This window comes from Petaurus breviceps, unplaced genomic scaffold (assembly GCF_028583685.1).
Source record: "Petaurus breviceps papuanus isolate PSGF00001 unplaced genomic scaffold, PetGlider_PUasm1.0 187, whole genome shotgun sequence".
NCBI classification, from domain to species: Eukaryota; Metazoa; Chordata; class Mammalia; order Diprotodontia; family Petauridae; genus Petaurus; species Petaurus breviceps.
The window spans coordinates 18169877-18190289 of record NW_027185799.1 but is presented as its reverse complement, the minus strand read 5'-3'; the positions used below and the strand labels follow the sequence as shown (position 1 = coordinate 18190289).

Below are 20413 nucleotides of genomic sequence, written 5' to 3'. Positions count from 1 at the left end.
GTATACATAGAGGGCACAGGATGAGTTGAATATGAAGAGATGATATCTAAAAAAATAAAATTAAGATGTGAGAGAGGAATTTATTGGGAGAAGGAGAAAGGAGATAGATTAGGGTAAATTATCTCATATTAAAAAGAGGAAAGATAAAACTGTTACAATGGAGGGGAAGAACAGGAAAGTGAAAGGGAATGGGACAACCCAATTCTCATTGAATTTGGCCTAAGGAGGGAATAACATATACACTCAATTGGGTATCTTACCCTACAGGAAAATAGGGGGGTTACGGGATAACAGGGGGAGGATAGAAGGAAGGGCAGATTGGGGGAGAGGGTAGTTAGAAGCAAACATTTTTGAAAAGGGATAGGGTCAAAGGAGAAAACAGAATAAGTGGAGGACAGGATAGGATGGAGGGAAATATATTTAGTCTTTCACAATATAATTACTACAGAAATGATTTGGGCAACTACACATGTACAATCTATATTGAATTGCTTATCTTCCCAGTGGGGGTGGGTGAGGAGGGAAGAAGGAAAAAAAAAACTGGAACTAAAAGTTTTAAAAACAAATGTTTAAAAATTGTTGTTGTTGTTGTTGTTTTACATGCAACTGGGAAATAAGATGTACAGGTACATAGGTATGGAAACCCATCTTGCCCTACAAGAAAGTTAGAGGGTGATGGGGGAGTATATAAGAGAAAACAGATTGGGGAAGGGGTATTCAGTAGGCTGACTATTTTGGGGTGGGAGTAGGGGAAAGCCAGGAAGAGAAAAAATTGTAACTCAAAATCTTGTGGAAATGAATGTTGAAAACTAAAAATAAATAAATTTTTAAAAACTCAAGAAAAAAACAGAAAAAGGAAAGGAGACTGCAGAATATTAGCGATTTTTAAATAGATGTCATTGGTGCTCTTGTCAGAATCAGTAAAAAAAATGGGGTAAACAGGCAGAATCAAGAATCTGAAGATTATAAGGAACCTCAGAACCTTCTAGTACAATCCATACCTTTAAAAAATTTCCCACTACACTATACCCCCCAACAGATTGTTCATTTATACTTTCTTTGAATAACCACAATAAGAAGATTAATCTCTCTTTGCAATAATCTTCCTCCTGAGATAGTCCACTCCATTTTTGGATATCTCTAATTATTTAGTGTGTGTATATACATTTAATGTTAGATATAGATTATATATGTGTATATATATACAGATAAATATGTATAAATACAAATACACACATATATAAAAGATATGCATATATACTAACATACATACATCTAAGGTCAAATAGAAAGATTCTAATCCCTCTTTCAAATGATAGCTTTTCAAGTATTTGAAGACCATTACCATATACTCTGAGTCTTCTTTTTTTCCTAAGCTAAACATTTCAACTTCTTTCATCATGTCCTTATATGGATTGCACTTATATTCCTTTAGCATTCTGCTTTTCCCCATTTAGATACTTTCTAGTTTTTTAGTGTCCCTAAAACTGAACACAGAATTACAGAAAAATGAATGATACCAGGGCATGTTTGGGAACACAGTGCAGAGAAACTTTTATATCAATGCCAGGACGTTTTGAACAGAAATGCTAATAGGCATTAATTCTTTTTTTCAAACATTTCCTTCAGCTTATGTTGTTTCTTGACTAATCTATCATCTGTCATTTTCCAAAAACATCTCTAGGAAACTTAATTTACAAAGGTAATCCCTAGTATGGGTTAAGAGAGGTCAAATCAAGTCTTATCTTCTAGAATAGAAGCAATCTGTTGAGTGTATGTTAATCCCTGATTAGTCAGAAAATTAAGGAGAAAACTTGTTTTATCTAATTAATTATCTACAGGATTATACTAATTTTATTCCTGTGTGGAGAAAGAAGAGTGTGTTGGATAAAGAGACGGCCATCAACGAAGAAAAGGAAGAAGTTAAATAGTGCATGTAATCCAGCAGCTTTTAAATTCTTATGTGAGTCATGTACACCTTTAGCAGTCTGGTGAAGCCTATAGGTCACTTTTTTAGAATAATGAATTTTAAATGCATAAAACAAAATATACACAATTATAAAGGAAATCAAAAATGTTGAACTAAAGAAATAATTTTTTTGCCATTTGTCTTCATGAACCACATGAGATCTATCCCTTTGGGATGCATGGTCCCTAAAGTAAAAACACTTGATCTATTATGATCCCCTCTTTTAATAGAAGCCCAAAGATACATAGTCCTTATTCAGGTTTGTAGCTCTAGTCATTTTCAAAACCAAGACTAAAACTCAGACATTGGATTTCCTAAAATGAACTTTTCTCTATACTATATATATGGTATTACTGGGCAAAAAGTTCTTTTTTTTTTTTTTTTGGTTTTTTGGAGGGGGGAGGGAAGGGCAGTTGGGGTTAAGTGACTTGCTCAAGGTCACATGACTAATAAGTGTTAAGTGTCTGAGGTCACATTTGAACTCAGGTCCTCCTGACTCCAGGGCTAGTGCTCTATTCACTGTGCCACCTAGCCACCCCTAAATTTACTTTTAGTAGAAGGGCAATTAAAACCCATATCTTGGTTATTATGATTCTATTGATAAAAATAAATGATGAGTTAATCCTTAAGAAAACAAAACTAGATTGCTGTACTTGGGATGTTGTTTTATTTTGCCATTATATTTCATTTCCCTACTCGTTTCAAACAAACATTAGGACCATTTTTGTATAGATTTTTTTTTTTGCATTTTCTCATTCCACATATGGCCTATATTCAATCCCTATTGAATGCCATAAGACAACTGCACTAATTCTGCAGTATTGTTGCTGGCTATACAATTATTCATGCTTCCAGATGCCACTATTTGTTCTGGGATTTTTCTATGTACTTGTATCTTCCAACCATCTTGTCTCCCTGAAGGTTTATTCAGGTGAACTTCAGGTTGTTTGCTTTGCTTTATTAGCTTCCTACTTTACCCCCATGTCTCAAAGCACAGTGCACTGTGCATAGTAGGATTTCGTTGATTGATTGAAACAGAAACTATTCAATAGAAGCTATAATTGTTTATTTAGAAAAGACTTTAGCAAAGGGAGAACAGTATTATCTTTATAAATAAGATTTTGCTTGGTTAAAGAAAACTAAGTTGTACATGGTAAATAGGGTATTTGTAAATAAAGGCTCAAAGCTTTACAGTACAACAATAACATAAAATTGAAAAAAGAAAATGAGAATAGGAAACTCTAAATAGCATACATCATCACCCAGATTTTTATATAAGATTGTTTGTGTTTATGGAGAAGGAAATGTGAAACTACTCCGGTGTCTTTGCCTAGAAAACCACAAATAGGGCCATGAAGAGTCAGACATGACTGAAAAATGATTCCACAACAACATTTATGTGTAATGTTTGCTCCTCAAAATAATAAGATTCTGACTTGGAAGTTATCTTGCAATTCTTCTAATACAACTACATAATTTATTCATTTATAAAATTATTTAAGTGTCCCTCCCTATTTTATAAACATACACACACCTGACCCTTTGTGACCCCATTTAGTGTTTTCTTAACAAAGATACTGAAGTGGTTTGCCATTTCCTCTCTAGCTCATTTTAAAGATGAAGAAACTGAGCCAGACAGGGTTAAATGACTTATCCAAGGTCACACAGTTAATAAGTGTCAGAGGAACACACACACATACACAGAGGCTGCTAGGTGTCTGAATGGAAACAGTTTCAGTCTTGGAATAAGCAGAACCAAGGTCCAAATTTAGCCTCAGATACTTATTAGCTGTGTGATCCTGGAGAAGTCATTTTACCTTTCTTTGCCTCAGTTTCCTCATTCATAAAATGGACATACCAATGCCACCCACCACAGAGTTGTTATGAGGATCAAATTAAATAACTATAACATCTTGGCACAGTACTGCCCCATGATAATTGATATATAAATGTTAGCTATTATTATATGTATCAGTCTCTTATGCTAGATCCTCAGTATACATGAGAAAATTATTTTTTAAGTCCCACTCAACTGAGAAAAATGAACATATATAGAGATAGTTAAAATAAAATGGATAAACAGTAATTTTGGAAATCAGGATAGGTTCTTTATAAGAGGTGTAATCTGGCCTGAGTTTTGAGAGAAGCCAGGTGTTACATGAAGCAGAGAAGAGGAGGAACAAGTACATTTCAAGCAAGAGTAATGGTCTTTGCAAAGTCATGGAGAAGGAAAGTGAAATAATGACATTTGGAGAAGAAAGTCAGACAGTTTGTTTAGAACATAAAGTGTTTTGAGCAAAGCCTAGAAAGGTAGGCTGAAACCAGATTGTGAAAGGCTTTGGAAACCAAACAAAGTTTGTATTTAATTCTAAAGACAAGAGAAAATAGCTCGAGCACCTTGGGAATGAGACCAATATTGTTAGACATGTGCTGTAGAAATACAAATTTAGTACTGTGTGGAGGATTGAAGGAAAGAAGAGAATTGGATGCAGGGATACTCACTGTGGCAACAGTTCAGGTGAGAGGTGATGAATGCCTGAAATAAAATGATGTTGGTGTGATTGTATAGCTGAAAAAGGAGAAGTTCCAAAAAATTAAGTGTATAATTTATCTAGGATCACAAATTAAATAAGAAGTGGAGCCAGAATTGTTTTTAAATACACTCATTTATTTTGTTAAATATTTCCAAATTACCTATAAAAATTTGTTACATTTATTTTTTTAAATACTGAGCTGTAAATTTTTTCTCCTGCCCCTCCTATACCCCTTGAGAAGGCAAGCTCTATATCAATTATTCATGTGAAGTAAGCAGGCCACATTTCCATATTAGACATGATGAAAAAGAAAACTCATAATAAGACAATAAAAATAAAGAAGGTGAAAAAAGTATTCTTCAGTCTGCACTTGGAGTCCATCCTCCTCTCTGGAGGTAAATAGAATTTTTTTTTTAACATGGGTCCTTCGGAATTTTCTTTGTTCACTGTCATGATTAGAGTATCTAAATCTTTCACATTTTTTCATCATTACGATATTGTTGTTGTGAATAAATACTGTCCTTGTTCTGCTCAATTCATTTTGCATCAGTTAATATAAAACTTTCCAGCTTTTACTGAAACCATCCTGCTCATCATTTTTATAGCAAAGTAGTATTCCACCACTATCATACACAATAATTTGTTCATTCATTCCCCAACTGATGAGTATTTCCTTAATTTCCAATTCATTGCCATTACAAAAAGAGGTGCTATGAATATTTTTGTACACATAAATCCTTTTCCTTTTTCTTTGATCTCACTGGGATAAAGACATAATGGCAATATGATGGGGTCAAAGGGTATACAAAGTTTTATAAACCTTTGTCTATAATTGTTCTCCAGAATGGTTGGACTAGTTCACAACTCTAACAACAGTGCATTAGTATCCCATTTTTCCCTTGTCCTCTCAAACTTGTCATTCTCTTTTTTTTCCATGATATTAGCCAATCTGACAGATATAAGGCAGTATCTCAGATTTGTTTTAGTTTGCATTTCTCTAACCAATAGTGATTTAGAATTTTTTTCATATGATTATTGATAACTTTGATTTCTTCTTCTGAAAAGAACTTGACCATTTATCAATTTTGACCTTATCTTCCTATATTGTGTGAGATATTGATCTATGTTTGGTTTATGCCAAAGTTTTTCAGTTTTCGCAGAAATGTTTGTCAAATGTTCAGTTCTTACTCCCAAAGCTTGGATCTTTGGGCTTATCAAATCCTAGGATATAATGTTAATTTACTACTATATATACTGTACCTAATCTATTCTCTGATCCATTACTCTGTTTCTTAGTACCAGATTGTTCTGATCGTTACCAATTCACAATATAGAGTAAAGTCTGAAACTTCAAAACCAGCTTGTCACTTTTCTTCATTGATTCCCTTGATTTTCTTGATCTTTTGTTCTTCCAGAGGAACCTCACTATTTTTAACAGTTTTACAAAACAACTGCTTGCTAGTTTGATTGCTATGTTACAAAATAAATTAACTTCAGTAGAATTGTCATTTTTACTATATTAACTTGGTCTACCCATGAGCACCTATTATTTCTCAAATAGTTTTGATCTATCTTTATTTGTGTGAAAAGTATTTTTAAGTGTATTCGTGTAATCTCTGGGTTTGTCTTGATTGGTAGATTCCCAAACATTTTATTGTGTCTGCAGTTATTTTAAACAGAATTTCTCATTCTATCATTTGCTGCTGGGTTTTCTTCTTAATATACAGACTTGCTGATGATTTCTATAATATCCTATGACTTTGCTAAAGTTGTTAATTACTTAAACTAGTTTTAGAGTTGATTCTCTAGGATCTTTAAGTATACCATCATATCATCTGCAAAGAGTGATAGTTTTGTTTCTTCATTGTGTATTTTTATTACTTCAACTTATTATTTTTATTTTATTGCCATAGATAGCATTTCTAATATAATATTGAATCATATTGGTGATAATGGACAACTTAGCTTCACCCTTGTTTTTATTGGGAAAGCTTCTAGCTTATCACCATTACAGATAATGTTGCTTTTGGTTTTAGATGAATACTACATATATTTTTTTTAAAGCCTTCCTTGATTTCTATGCTTTCTGGTGTTTATTTTTTTAATAGGAATAAGTATTGATATAATCATAAAAATTTTGTTGTTTTTGTTATTGATAAGGTTAATTATGCTTACACTTTTCTTTATGTTGAATCAGTCCTGCTTTCCTGTTATGAACCCCATTTGGTCATATTGTGTGATCTTTGTGATATATTGATGTAATATCCTTGCCAATATTTTCATTAATGTTTTCCATCAAAATTCATTCTTTTGACTTTGTTTTGTTTCTTGAAGTCTCACAGAATCATTAACTTCTGCTTGTTTTTGTACTTCTTGAGATTTTGTACCTCTTTTTCTTTTTAGTCAGTTCTAATGTGCCCCCTCACACACACACATAATACTATTTTTTTTCCAATCACATGTAAAGAGAATTTTCAGTACTCACTTTGATAAGATTTTGAGTTCCAAATTTTTTTCTCCCTTCCTCACTGGATTCTTCTTAATTAAAAAAAAATTGTTTCAAAGAAGAATAAATAAATACATAAATTCTTCCTTTCTCCATAGATCTGACAGGTAAACTATTAATTTTTCTCCTAATTTTCTTTTGTTATCACCTTTTATGTCTAAATCATCTACCCATTTTTAACTTATCTTGGTATATGGTGTAAGGTGTTGGTGTATGCCTAGTTTTGATCAGTTCTATTTTTTAAGGATTTATTTTCTATAGTGAATTTCTGTACTTTATTTCAATTTGGTCAATTTTGTTTTTAGAGTTTATGTTTCTTCAGTCATTTCATTGTTCTTTTTCACAATTTCCTTCCTTCACTCTCATTTTTAAACAACTTTTTCCTTTGCCATTTTCATTTGATTTTGAAAAAAAAGATTTTTCCAGGATTTCTTGTTTGGTTTGTTTCCTATTCACATTTTATTTGAGGCTTTGCTTATATTTATTTTGACATAATTGTGTTCTGAGTTTGTATCTTAGTGTTCCCTGTCACCATAGCAGTTTTTTTATGGTAAGTTTCTTTTTGTTGTTGTTGTTGTTCTCCCATTTTTCAACCTATTTCTTGACTTTTAACTCTATGTCAAAGTTAGAGTTTGTTTCCAGAATGGAGGTCGGGAGAGGCCTTTTCTAAATTTCAGGCTTTTTTCACTACTGTTTTCAGAGACAGTTATGGGATTTGGAATTTTTTGGTTCTTTCAAGGGGACTTCCAAAGGATTCAAGATGATGTGATCCAGGGAGAAGTGTGCTCACTGCTTTTCTGGTCTGTGTTCTCCTCAGGGCCACAAGAATTACTTTCCATTAGTGTCCAGATCCCTTGTGACTAAAAGATAACTGCTCCTGAGATCCCCTGCTTCATTAAGATTGCAACAAACACTGTTCTACAGGACCCTGGTGACCACATAACCAATAGTGTACTTGTCCACTCTTGATCTGTGACCCACTATGGACATACTCAATGACTTGCCAAACAGCATCCAGTCCTGTGTTAAGTGTTAGCTCAGGGGTTTCCTATAATTTCATTCTACCAGTTGCCAGATTACCTTACAATCCCTGTCCTTGAGAATTTCTAAAGCTTTTGCTGTTTCTATCACCATCATTAAGTCCACCACTTATTTCACATTTGTATAGGTTCTGAGCTAGCATTCCCAATCCATGTAATAGATTATTCTGACCTCCTACATAGTCTTGACTGGAAGAATGTCTCACCCCACTTCTTGTTGGCCCTGGATTCCAGAATTTGATTTGAGGCGTTATTTTAAAGTTGTTTGGAGGGGAACATTGGAAGAATTAAGCTGAATGTTTCCTTTACTCCACCATTGTTTCTTCTTCCCCAAAAAGTGCCTACAGCCAGAATGAAGCGTGAACTCAATCTATTACCTTTTCTATCATATAATATTGTTTTAATCATGTTATATAGTTCTTCTCTGATCTGTCTATTTTCTCCCCCTCATCTGTAATCACAAATTGAGGAATCAGGGAATCTATGGTACTGGTAGGACTGTCATTGTGCCAGGGGACGCAATTAGCTCAAAGGTAAAACATTTGAAGAAATGAAATTATTGTTTTTCTTATATAAACAGTGTTTTTGCTGAGAAAGTTGCTCTTCTAGAATTCCTAGATTTGTCCTATTTAGTAGAGATAAAATTGATCATTGGCCAGGGTCTTCATTATCTCTAGTTTCAAGCTGAAGTTACATCTTGTCTTAGGCTACTACCATGAATTTTCAGAAAACTGTCTCAAAGAATTCAGTCAGACCACCTCCAATCCAAGTGTAGGCATTTATCGAGATTGATGCCTCTCATTAAGTGAGCTAAGTTCCAAGAGGAACCAGCAGCTTGAGAGACAGCAAGATGGATTTTTATAGGGTAAAGATGCAATTACACAACAGAATGGCTTCCTCCAGTTTAATTAAACTATCAGACAAGATATCTTTTTAATTTCACTTTTCTTTGATGATAGTGACTCCTAATATTTTAACTATAAATTTATATCACTGGATTTGTCTGTCAAGTAATATTATTTAAATAGGGATTTATTAATAGATAAATCTGCAGAGAATCATCCTTTGCATTTCTCACCTCCTCATGCCCATTTATTAATTTGAGAAATTTGGAAATTTTTTATTTCCAAATAGTTTACTATGTAGTACCCCTCTATCAGTCATTAATAAAATCCATCAAGGAATGACTTTAGGGGCAAGATGAATCTACCATATTGTGAGAAAAAGAAGATATATGACATCCTTTCTCATGTTGGCCAACTGTATATGCATTTCCACAAATATTAAGTTCCTACTGCAAAAATATCATGCCTAGGGAAGAAAGTTTAATAAAAAGATATGGTTTCTGTCTTCAAGGAATTTCCATTGTTCTTCTTTGAATACACTAAAAATGTCATCTCCTGAGAATGCACATTATTTGTCTTGGTAAAAATCACATAAATGACTTCCAAAGGTCAATATTCCACCTTAATATCTTTGTTTTAAATAATATTTTAATTAATGGCTATAATTATCTACATTATTATTATTATTTAATTTTCAGTGTCTGGGAGTGCTAACACTTAGTCATATGTTTTTAGAAAGGAGATATTATTTTTAACATATTCTTTGAAATGTTAAGTTAATTTCACGCTTCTTTATTGAGAAGGTTGGCTTCATGGGCAGCAGACCTCCCATTGAGACCATATTGCAAAACAAGTATATTAGTTCACCAGGGAGTATAAGATTCAGGCATAAGACAAGGGAAGGTAATAGGGAAGGGAAAGGGGGATTAATCATAGGTATTTATATAGTTTCATGTATCATCTATATTTTTGTAGTATTTATATAGCACTACCATTAAATGGAATTAGAAAGTTTTGCAGTTCTTTTGGGAATAGGAAAGTGATATCTTATATGGAGAAGCTGGTATACATATAGAGATAAATAACTGGGTACAGTTTAAAGGGTTTCACTGTCTCTAATACTGGTATGCTCCAGATAATAGGAAATTCATCAGTGGATATTAAGGATGCAATTGTTCCTGACCTGAGATAAAATAAAGTATAGTGGAAAGATCAATGCTTCTGGAGTCATAGGCCCTAGGGCCAAACACCCCTCTGAAACTCACTATTGTATCTGTAGGAAATAAGATATTTCATTTAACCAATCTGGGTCTGTTCCATCATTTATTAAATGGCGGGCAGGAACTCATTTAATAAAAAAGGCTTTTTCCAGTTATAGCTCTATGAGGCTTGTGACACAGAATTATTACCACCTAACCCTTTTATATATTCTATGATTAGACCTCCAGAATAGTTGAGGTTCATGTATAGACTTTCCTAAGCAAGATAGGGAAATATGAACTATGGTATAGTGGAAAGAGAACTGGATTTGAGAGTTAGAGGTCCTTGGTTCAAATACTAGCCCTGCTATTTACAACTTGTTTAACTGTGGGAAAGTCTTATTTCTTGGTCTCAGTCTCATCATCTGGAAAATGAAGGGTACATCCGATATGCTATCATGATCATAGTGAGATGTGATCTTTTATTTGATCCCAACAACAACCCTTCATATCAGGTGTTGTTATTATTACCCCAATTTTGTGATAAAAAATTTTAGACTAAAAGGATAAACGATTTCCCCAGGGTTACTTGTACAGTTTATCAGCTCAGGAAGTTTGTGTGGTGGACATGCTAGAGCTCTTTCTTTTCTCATAGAGAGACATAGGCTGCATCTTCTCCTCAGGGGGATGCAGGATCCTAAGGGATTTAGGGAATTTCTCCTTTAACTAGATTTCACAAACTTATTCTCAGGTGATAAACAACATTTTGTTGGTCTTGTGGTCTACAACTTCATTGTCTTCTGCAGGGGCTAGGTATTTCATCCTCCCTTTTGACTCTTAGAGGTTCTTCTCTGCTCAGAACCCACATTCAGAGAGTGTGTTCATTCATTCAGTAACTCTATGGTAAAACTTAAAGAAAAAGAAAAGAAAGTTTCCTTTTTCAGGAGAGCTGAGTCCCTACTACAGGGTCAGGAGCTCCCCATCTTACATTCTAGGACAGTTTCCTCTAAGTCCTTATTCCAAAGGACACTTGACATTTCCTCTAATTAGTCCCTGCTATGGCAAAAGCAATCCACATGAAATCCCAAACTCACCCAACAGGAAAAAAAATGGGCTTAGTTAGAGAAAAGAGGAAAGAAGGTCAAATGATCTCTGAAAGTGGAAAAGGGTCTCCCAAGAAAAGTAAGAACTACGGGTTGATTACTTGGGGATTCCTAGGCACAGAGGCAAAACTTACCCTCAGTAATTATTGGGCATAATGATCTCACAATAAGAAAAAGTGTCTCTTCAAATGCAGAAAGAGAATAGGAATGTTGTTCAACTAGTCATCAAAATGCTAATGATGAAAACTTTATATTTCTCATATTATATCTAATATCAGTAAGGATTCAGCTACAAAGAAAGTATTAATATCAGTATCCAACAAATCAACACGTGCAATAGTTTGCAAAATTACCTCACATGGAACTGGCTAGTGAAGAAACACACAGTGGAAAAATGACTTTATTACCATTATCACTATCATTAGTTTGTCAGTTGCACTAATATCCCACAAAGTGAGGCATCCAGAATAGAAAGTTCCAAATAAAGAATCTAACCTGAAGTTCTTGCAAATACAAAGTGCTTAATTTCATGCCAATGTCCCACATGTAATAAGTATGATTCAGACCACTCTTCAAGTATCAGATAGGATGAATTTGCCCCTCAGGGTTCTAGGAGGACCTTGAATGGTTTATGAAGTATTTCTCTATTTCCATTAGGTTGGAGTCTCAACAACTGTGTTCTTCCCCCTCCTCATTAGATGCCAGTGAATAGCATCCCAGTTCCATTTAGTAACTTAATATCAAGAAGTTTTTATAAAGGGATACTTACTTTAAAGATATAGGAAGAAAAAAATGGAATTTTTCCTTTTCAAACCTTGGGGACACCTTCTTAGCTCAGTTCCTACATGACACTATTTCCACCAACTTCACAACCAGAAGTAACACATCACTGTCAACTGAATCCCTGTTATAGATGGATTGGAGTCTCAGAAGTCATGTCTTTGATCCTCAGAGCATCAATGCTACACTTTCTAGAAAACTGAGACTCTGAAAAACAAAAATGCCACAGGGCTCCATAGTCTTTTGAAAATTACAATGTCAGACTCTCAGGGTCTGATGGCAGAGTAGAAGCAGGAAAGTCTGTGAATTCCCCCCACAACCAGCTCTAATACCTGTAAAATATGACTCTAAACAAATTTTAGAGCTATAGAACCCAAAAGTGACAGAAAAACACAAATCTACCACTGAAGGCGGCCTAGAAGGTGGACAGAAAGGGTCTATTGCACCAGACTGGGAGCCAAACACAGTCCCGCATGAGCCACCCGAAGCCCAGGGCAGCTCCCACCAGCAGCACCCAGAACAGACTTCAGGAGAGTGAATCACCAGCAGCTGTGGTGGTTTCCAAACTTCTCGACTCATAAACACCAAAGAGAAAGTAAAAGGTTAGTGGGGAACTCTGTTGGAACTGGGTAACAGAAGAGATGTGGTCCAGACCATGCCACTGGGTCAAGAGGTGGTGGAGGCACAGTGGCTGCAGCTACTGTTGTGTGGCTTCCTCTGGAGCTCCTGGCCTGCAGATTGTAGGGGGACCAAGTAACCATTCAGAGAGTAATCATTCTTATTTTGACCTGCTTGGATCTGGATTGCTGTCTTGGGTGGTCGTCCTGGGGTGTGTAGCCAGTGTGTCAGAGTTTGTGGTGGCTGCAGAGATGGTGCCCTCCTCAGACCTCTAACAACATTTATGAAAACCCCAGAAATTTGAGACAAAGATCTCTACTCTAGAGGGAAGCAGAGTTCTACCATGGCAAAGAGCTCAAAAGTCAAGCAACAGGCTGGCAAGATGAGCAAGCAGAGGAAGCACAATCAGACCATGCAGCTCTTTTTGGGGGGACAAAAAGGCTTAAAACATGGCACCAGAAGAAGCCAACAAAGACAAAACTCCTGCATTAAAAGCTTCCAAGAAAATATGAACTGCTTACAGGCCATGGAAGGCCTCAAGAAAGATTTTGAAAATCAAGAAAGAGAGGTGGAAGAAAAACTGGGAAGAGAAATGAGAATGATGCAAGGAAATAATGAAAGAGAGTCAACAGCCTGTGAAAGGGGACCCCAAAAATACTGAAGAAAATACCTTAAAAACAGACTAACTCAAATGGCAAAAGAGGCCCAAAAAGCTAATGAGGAGAAGAATGCCTTAAAAAGCCCAATTTCCCAGATGGAAAAGAAATAAAAACTCACTGAAGAGAATAATTCCTTCAAAATTGGATTGGATCAAATGGAAGCTAATGACTTTATGAGAAATCAAGATACTATAAAACAGATGCATCCTGCGGCCAGCTCAGTTGGTGGGCTAGCAAGTGGTGAGAATAACAAGACGGGGGTGTAATCAATAGTCTGTTTATTACAGGACCATTTCATACAGAGCCAAAGATGCAAGGAGCTCACAGAGTTTTATGCCCCCCCAAGAGAATGTAGATATCCCAAAAGAATGCAGGGAATGTAGAAAGATCCTCCCTCAAAGGAATGCAGACAGTGTAGAAGGACCCTCCCTTAATCTTGCTCACTTTTTGCCCTTGCTTAAGGTTAGTTATTTAGTAGGATATTATTCTAGGACCATATCTGGAGGCATAAACAAAAAAAATATTACATGCCCTCTTGTTTATCTGTGCTATAACTTTGCAGGCAGGGAAATATACCTTAGCGAGGTCAAGGGAACCCCCAAAAGTTCCCTACATAATACATCTTCCTGCTTGTCTGCCCTGTAACCTTTCAGGTAATAATATAGGGGAGGGAAACATTTCATTAGTGAAGTTTGGGAACTTCAGAAAATTCTCCACAGATGAAAATAAATGAAAAAAAAAATGCAATGTGAAATATCTCACTGGAAAAACCACTGACATGGAAAATGGATCCAGGAGAGATAATTTAAAAATTATTGGACTACCTGAAACCCATAATAAAAAAAAAGAACCTAGAAATCATCCTTCAAGAAATTCTCAAGGAAAATTGACCTGATATTCTAGAACCAGAGGGCAAAATAGAATTTGAAAGAATTCACTGTTCACCTTTTGAAAAATATCACAAAATGAAAACTCCTAAGAATTTTATAGCCAAATGCCAGAGTTCCCAGGTCAAGGAGAAAGTATTACATGATCCAGGGAGAAAAAATTTGAGTATTGTGGAAACACAATTAGGATAACACAAGATCTAGCAGCTTCTACATTAAGGGATCAAAGGGCTGGGAATATGATATTCTAGAGCTCAAAGGAGCTAGGAAATCAAGAATCACCTACCCAGCCAAACTGAGTATAATGCTTCAGGGGAAAATATGGTCATTCAATGAAATAGAGGAATTTCAAGCATTCTTGATTTAAAAACCAGAGTTGAACAGAAAATTTGACATTCAAATACAAGAAACAAGAGAAGTATGAGAAGTAAAACAGGGAAAAGAAATCATAAGTAACTTATCAAAGTTGAACTATTTACATTCATATATGGAAAAAGATCATTTTTCCATATATGAATGTAAATAGTTCAACTTTGTAACTCATGAGACTTTTCTCAATATGAGAAGAGTTGAAGTGAATATATATGCCAGGATCAATTGAATATGAAGGAATGATACCTAAAAAAATAAAATTAATAGGTGACAGAGGAATATAATGAGAGAAAGAGATAGGAAAGATAGAATAGGGTAAATTGTCTTATATAAAAGAGACAAGACAAAGCTGTTACAATGGAGGGGAGGAACAGGAAGGTGAAAGGGAATGGGTAAACCTTACTCTCATTGAATTCGGCTTAAGGAGGAAATAACATACACACTCATTTGGGTATCTTTTTTTTTTATAAATTAATTTTTTTAAAGCAATTGGGGTTAAGTAACTTGCTTAAAGTTACACAGCCAGTTATTTCTGGGTGTGGTGGTAAGTATCTGAGCCCGGATTCGATACCAGGTCATCCTGACTCTGGGGTCAGTGCTCTTACTCACTTGAGCTACCTGGCCACCCCTCATTTTGGTATCTTACCCTACAAGAAAGTAGGGGGTAGGGGATAAGAGCAGGGATGATAGAAGGGAGGGCAGAATGGGGGAGAGGATAGTTAGAAGCAAACACTTTTGAAAAGGGACAGGGTCAAAGGAAAAAATAGAATAAGTGCAGAGTGGGATAGGATGGAGGGAAATATAGTTAGTCTTTCACAATACATCTACTATGGAATTGTTTTGCCTAACTACACATGTACAACCTATATTGAATTGCTCATCTTCCCAGTGGGGGTGGGTGAGGAGGGGAGAAGGGAAAGAATCTGGAAATAAAAGTTTTAAAAACAAATGTTAAAAAAAAGAAAATCACAATGTGACAGGCTTTAATTTTCTTCACCTAAAACAGAAAAAAAGAGTAGAGACCAAACACAGAGGTCCTTTTTGCAGCCTCATGGAGTCAAAGGGAAGATGGCCCCAACATCTCTTCCCTTAAAAACCTTATATCTCACTAGACTTGAAGAGCAAATTAATCACCAAGGTACTTTCAATAGTATTGAGATGAAGAGAATGGCCAGGTAGGGACTAAGCTGAGACCTTTAATGTTTCTTCAGGCAGTCAAATCCACTGAATTGTGGTTATCTGATCAGAAGCAACTACAGTATGTATCCACATGTTTCACAGTCTCTCCATGTCACTCTTTTCATGCCATTAGGTTTCAGTAGGTGCCACTTCATGCTACACTAGTGTCTGAAGCAGATCTATTACCTCCAAAATCCAGAGCCCTATTTACTATGTGACCTACCTGTTTCATGTTACTGCTTTACTTGTCTCCAAAAGATCAGTTATGGAATAAAATTTAATTTAACATTCAAGGTTCACCACAATCTGACAGCAGGATAGCTGTCCTTCAATTTTTACTATTCTCCTTCATGTCTTTTATAATCAAATCAAATTAACCTATTCATTTTCCCATTCTATCATTTTATCCTGTCTCTCCTCTATATTATTTGTTAATGGTGTCTCTGAGAATTAGAATAGATCTGTCCCCATTTCTGTCTTTATAAATCCCTTCCTTTTTTCATGAACTGACTCAGATGCTAACTCTAAACCTGAGCACCTCTGCTAGGTAAAATATAGCATTAACTTTTAAACTTTCTCACATAAGTTTCCCTCTCTTTTGCCCCTGTCACATTCCATCTTAAATCATATTTATTTCTGTACATTGCCTATTCCTCTCCCTTTCAAACCCACAAAACCTTCTAATCAACCACCTTGACATCTTGATCAAAGAGCATGCTTTAGAATACTTAACCCTTTCAGTGTTAGAACCCATTTCCTAGGGTCCTGCTTCAGGATGAGTGTTTCACATGGCCTACTCTATCTAGTTAAGATCAGCCAGGGTTCACTTTACTCCTTTGCCATCTTCTTGTCAGCAGCTCTGCCATCTTACACTCTCCCACATCTCTCCCTTTTCCATTTCTAGTGCCACAACCAAGTCAAAACTTCCATTACTTCTGGAAAAGATTTGTCTGCCTACTCCCATATGAATTTACTTGCCATGCCAGTAACTTTTCAAACTAAATTATGCCTTCTTGTCCAGCATTCTCTCAGATAGGCTCTTTTTTCCTCATTGGATGTAAGTTGTTTGAGGGCAGTAACTGTCTTTGCCATTACATTTGTATCTATGGTTCTCAGAACACTGTTTGACATATTCTGAGCATGTAATAAATGTTTTTTATTCATTCACACATCCTCATTTAAACTGTAAGCTTCTTGATGATTTTTCTTGGAGGGGAAGAAAAAGGGAAACTGTGTCATATTTTATTTTTAGATTCCCCAAGTTAATACTTCACAATCTTAAGAACTTAATAAATGTTTGAACTGAATTGAATGGAAAGAATTGTTTTGTTAATACATTTAGTAATAAGTCCAATTCACAAATCATAATATTATATACATGGAAAACTACTGCTTCCTCATGAAATTTCACTGCTTTGTCCTTTCTGCCTCCTACTCCCTGGAAATGTATTCTATTTTCCTTCCTTATTTATGTCCATGTAGATAAAAGCCACCATTTTAACGTAGATACCTTCTAATAGGTATGTCACTTAAGTTCTTAGACACCTGGAATAGAGAATTAAAATGGCCTTTGCTTCATTTGTAATACCTGACAACCTAATTTGAGATATTGTGGCCATTTAATTAACAAGAAGAGAGCCAACCCTCCAAAATTTAAAAATATCCTCTAATTTGTCCACTTCTAGAGAGCAGAATGAAATGTCAGATTATTTTTAGAACAGCCAAGACAGTCATGGCTTTTTTTGTATTTCATACTTTTTTGTAAGACAAATGTGGCAACACTAGGTGAGCCCATAATAGAACTAACTTAAACTACCTATGCCAATAATTCAGAATTAGAGAATTTCAGAGTTTAAAGGACCTCAATAACCATTCAGCCTAAATAGGAATACCCTCTACAGCATTTCCAACAAGCAAACACCCAGTCTCCTCTCGAAGACTTTCAGTTTTAGAAAACTCACTATTTCTTACCGCCCATGACACTTTTGAATGTCTCTAATTGGAAGATTTTCTACATGTTAGGTAAGATTTTCCATATCTGCAACTTCTCCTCATCGCTATTCATTGTTTCCTTTGGGATCAAGCAAAGCATATGACAGCTCATTAGATATTTACAACTATCAAATAACTCTATTAAATCTTCTCTTGTCTATGTAGTCTAATCTTGGAGGACAGTCATTCCAGCTCCCACTCTCACAGACAATTTGTGTTATCAGAGCTTGCATAGATCTCCCACTTAGTATTCTAGGGTTACCTCCTAAAAAGTCAGGAGTATTTCTATGGTACTATCAGTACAGTCCTCACTGGAATATTTCCAATCAATATTATCAATCAGGAATCAATTTAGTTAACATGCTGTAAATATCTTTTAGAAAGGGATATTTACCCAGATGGCATAATAGAAGAACTGATACACAAATATTCCCTCCCAAAATGTCTGTGAGGCATTCTCACAGAAGTATAAACATAGTCCAGGGGAAATTGAATTCAGGTATAGAGAGTACATATGGAAAGCACATGAGGGTAATTCTTGGTTTGTGGAAGTCATTGTCTCCAATCCATGGGATTCTCAAGTAATTCTCTTTAACCATAGTTTCTTTGACAGTTTCTTTGATGGGCTCATTGGAGAGCTATGAGTCCAGTCCACCTTTGACTGATGATGATGAGGATGCCAATAGAACACCATTAGGATGATTAGAGCCTCTGCTCCTGTAGGGGGAGAGAGGATGATGCTGGGATGTTGATGGGGATATGGGACATTCAATATTCCATAGACTCTTCAAATTTCACAAGGTTAAATTTAACAAAATTTAATCACTGATTAAAGGTGGCATAGGGAAGAAGCTACAACAAGGTTTCTCCTTCTAGTCCAGGTAATTCCTCTTCATGTGTATGTTGGAAAACCATACCTGCTCCACTTTCTTGAATGGCCTCCTTTATCAATTTGCATGTTAATATACAGAGTATAGATAAGTTTTCTCAAGCTATCTAAAAATGAGTCTCTAATACTTGTGCAAAGGACATGTAATTTTAATGGGAGTTGAGGATTTTCCTCACCCATTAATAGGCTTCATATGGAACCCAACAGGAGAAGCTTGATTAGGGGAAGCTTGTTTTTTCAGGAAAGCCTACACCTTTTGTTACTTTGTCACTAGGCAGTGGGTCACAAGGGTTGAGCTACTCTCTCATTCTAAAAGAGGGTATATATACTCTGAAGCTAGGTTTTGCTTTGTAGCTCACTCATTGGAATAGTATTCCTGTGATTCAGCCAGACAAGACTCTGGATAGCCATTAAGGACCCTGCTGACTTTGAAAACCCAGAGTTGGTGCCTCTTTCTCTGGTAACTATGTATGAAGATCTTTAGTCAGACAGTTGGAAGCCCTGTCTATTGATTTGTATGATTTTCTCTGTATTTTTTGTTCTGTAATTTCTATTTGTATTTTCTCTGAAGTTCAGGGTACTGACTTTTTCCCCTAAACTAAATGAATGATATATCTATATCTATGTATAAATAAATACACACATGTAATTAAAATAAGTTTGTTGACACCTTTAAAGTTGCTTTCCTTTAGAAAAGGAAATCAAAGAACCTGTGCTAGTAGCCATCCTAGATATGTTAGGGTGCTTGATGTTATAGGACATTCCATTTAAAAATTAACTCTTAGTCAAAGGTCTATGATTGATTGGTTGGTTGGTATATGTCCTCAACTGGTTAAGGTATTGTAGCAGCAAGCACCCTAGCATACCCAGGGTGGCTGCTAGCATATGTTCTTAGATCTGCTTTTCTAAAGGAAAGCAACTCAAAATGGGTTAACAATCTTACTTTAATCCATCAAACTTCAGAGAATACAAACAGAAGTTACAAGCAGACACAGAGACAGACCAGTAGCCAGGTCTTCCCACTGTCTGACCTTTACATCCATTGGAAGCACCAACATATGGGTTTTCAAAGCCAGGGGGCTCAACTGCTGCCCAGAGTCTCATCTTGACATATCACACAACTCTTCCCAAAGTGAGCCCCAAAGTAAAACATCACATCAGGGTATATATAGCCTTCTCCTGTGTCAGAAACTATCACAACCCTCGTGATCCACTGCCCTTTCAGAAAGTAACAAGGTGTGGGCATTCCTGAAAAACAAGTCTCACTCTACAGGCTTCATGTGAGCACATTCAGCCTATTAGGGGGCAGAGTATATTCTCAAATCAAGGAAGGTTCTCAGAGTCACTTAAGCCTATCAAAGGGACAAAGGGCAGGGAAGATCTTCAGATTCTCATTCACATAACAGGCATCAAGGACAAAGTGTGGAAGGGACATGGAGAGATTTTGACGCCAACCTTACATCTATTTTAAGCATTCCCAATTCCCCCAACATGATTTCCTGTGCAGTGCTTTTAAATTCTACTGCCATGTTGCTCATCTTCTTCAGAAAAGCTGTACTTTATCATTTGCCCCCTAAATAAGGTTCCCAGAATTTAAAACAATACTCTAGACATGATTTGTTCTAGGAACCCTGCAAGGGAGCTCTGATTTTCCCCAAATAGATGCTGCACTTCCATTACTGACATTTTATCAAAGAAATAGATTTGTCTGCTGAAAAGTGGGCTGTGCCCCTTCATCAGGAAACATAGGGTGCTTGGGAAATAGAATGACTATTCTTGTTATCACTCTGGGAGTTATTTGACAACAGCAAAAGTAGTAAAGCACACCTGTTTAACCTCCA

The 20413-nt window shown here is 35.8% G+C and overlaps 1 long non-coding RNA gene across 1 annotated transcript in view; it reads right to left on the bottom strand.

Annotated features, from left to right (window-relative positions):
- Nucleotides 1-20413, bottom strand: part of LOC138163119 (uncharacterized) — a 116931-nt gene that overhangs the window by 5040 nt on the left and 91478 nt on the right. The window contains exon 2 of the long non-coding RNA XR_011168800.1: nt 4472-4505. This is a non-coding gene — a long non-coding RNA (uncharacterized lncRNA). The remainder of the gene's footprint in view (nt 1-4471; nt 4506-20413) is intronic.